At 44.4% G+C, this 1,484-nt stretch overlaps 1 pseudogene; it reads right to left on the bottom strand.

The window, feature by feature from the left end:
* Nucleotides 1-939: 939 nt before the first annotated feature.
* On the bottom strand, nucleotides 940-1,076 carry LOC119260070 (U2 spliceosomal RNA; annotated as a pseudogene).
* Nucleotides 1,077-1,484: the final 408 nt, after the last annotated feature.

The following is a 1,484-nucleotide window of genomic DNA, read 5'->3' as shown; positions in this document are numbered from 1 at the left end:
TGTAGGACTGAGACCCTCAGCTCCGAAAGACCATCCTATGCCCAGGCACCTCATAGTATGGCTGTGTGATTTCTCCCCTGCCAGCAGAACAGTCTCTCTCTTCTAAAAGCTCACCTAATTAACTCAGGGCCATCCAAAATATTCCCTCACTTGATTAACTCAGAATCAGTTACTTAGGGGCCCTAATTACATCTGTAAAACTCCCTTTGCTTTTCCATACCATAAACACAATCATCGAAGTGACATCCCATCTTGACACTTTCTGGCCACACTCTAGGGGAGAGGAGTTTATAAGTGTGAATCATTAAGGATTATCTTGGAATCCTACCACAGGAGACCATCTGCCTCCTCATGTCCATGAACCAGCTCTAGCACATCTTGTGGGTTTATTCATGCAACACCCTCTTAACTACAAAGTCTTTGATGCCTTCTATTCAGTTCAAAATATCTCCATCCTAGGGCCTCCCTGGTGGAGCAAGGGGTTAAGACACAACCTATGAAGCTATCCACAGCCACTGCAGGACGAGCTTGATCCCTGGCCAGGGAGTTACCCACATGGCACAGCAGACCTCTACTGACTCACCCGCTGCTCCCCTCAGTAGTGTACTTTGGTCAGTCTGCCTGTTCTGTTCTCCACTCTGTCTTTGGTGAATCCTCTCACCCCCCACACCTCTGGCCTGTACCCCAGTTCTTGTATGCATAAATAAATAAATCTTAAAAAAAAAGTCTCCATCCTTTAGCCTGGAAAAAGATCCTTCTATCTAAGGCCTCCTCTAAGACTTCCACCCACGTGCAGCGCATACTTACAAAAATCTACTTCTCTCAACTCTTCAAGTATGTAGAGCATACATAAACAGTAAATAAACTCTCATGATCTTCATCAGCACTAGAATACATAGGCCAGGATGATATATGAAAGTTTAAAACATAAAAAAATCAGTTTCTATGAAATTCCAACATGGAGTACCAGATGCAAATTTTCAAAAGAAATAAAAACAGATTTCCTAAGGCAACAAACCCCTTTCCCACAGGACACTATACTACACTTGATCTTAGCCAAAAGGCCGAGAAGCGATTCCCACAGGACACTATAAAGGAGCTAAGAGAGCCTGGAAATGTGGAGGAATACTCTGGGAACAGGTGTTCAGCAACCTCTAACCTCTCCTCCTGGTGATGAGGGAAGGTGTTACCTATTGACCCCAAATGAGATGGGCATCAGATGCAGGCTGGAGAGCACACTAGCTTGCAAAGTGGCTGAACACTGCTCCCATAGCTGGTCAATTGTGGCAAATCTTGCAGACCAGTGTTCAATGTGTCCCTAAGAGTATCAGCCTGAGGTCCTTGTAAACAGGAATTGTGCATATAGAAGACTTGACTTTTTGATATAGAGGGCCCCAGAGTATGAGGTCAGAGGGTAGGGGTATAGTTAAAGGTAGGTGTGCAATATAAGACATAAACAGCAGTATGTCAAGAGCAGGATAGAT

This window comes from Talpa occidentalis, unplaced genomic scaffold (assembly GCF_014898055.3).
Source record: "Talpa occidentalis isolate TD23 unplaced genomic scaffold, MPIMG_talOcc4v2.1 talOcc4.5, whole genome shotgun sequence".
NCBI lineage: Eukaryota > Metazoa > Chordata > Mammalia > Eulipotyphla > Talpidae > Talpa > Talpa occidentalis.
This window is presented reverse-complemented; position numbering and strand designations above follow the sequence as displayed.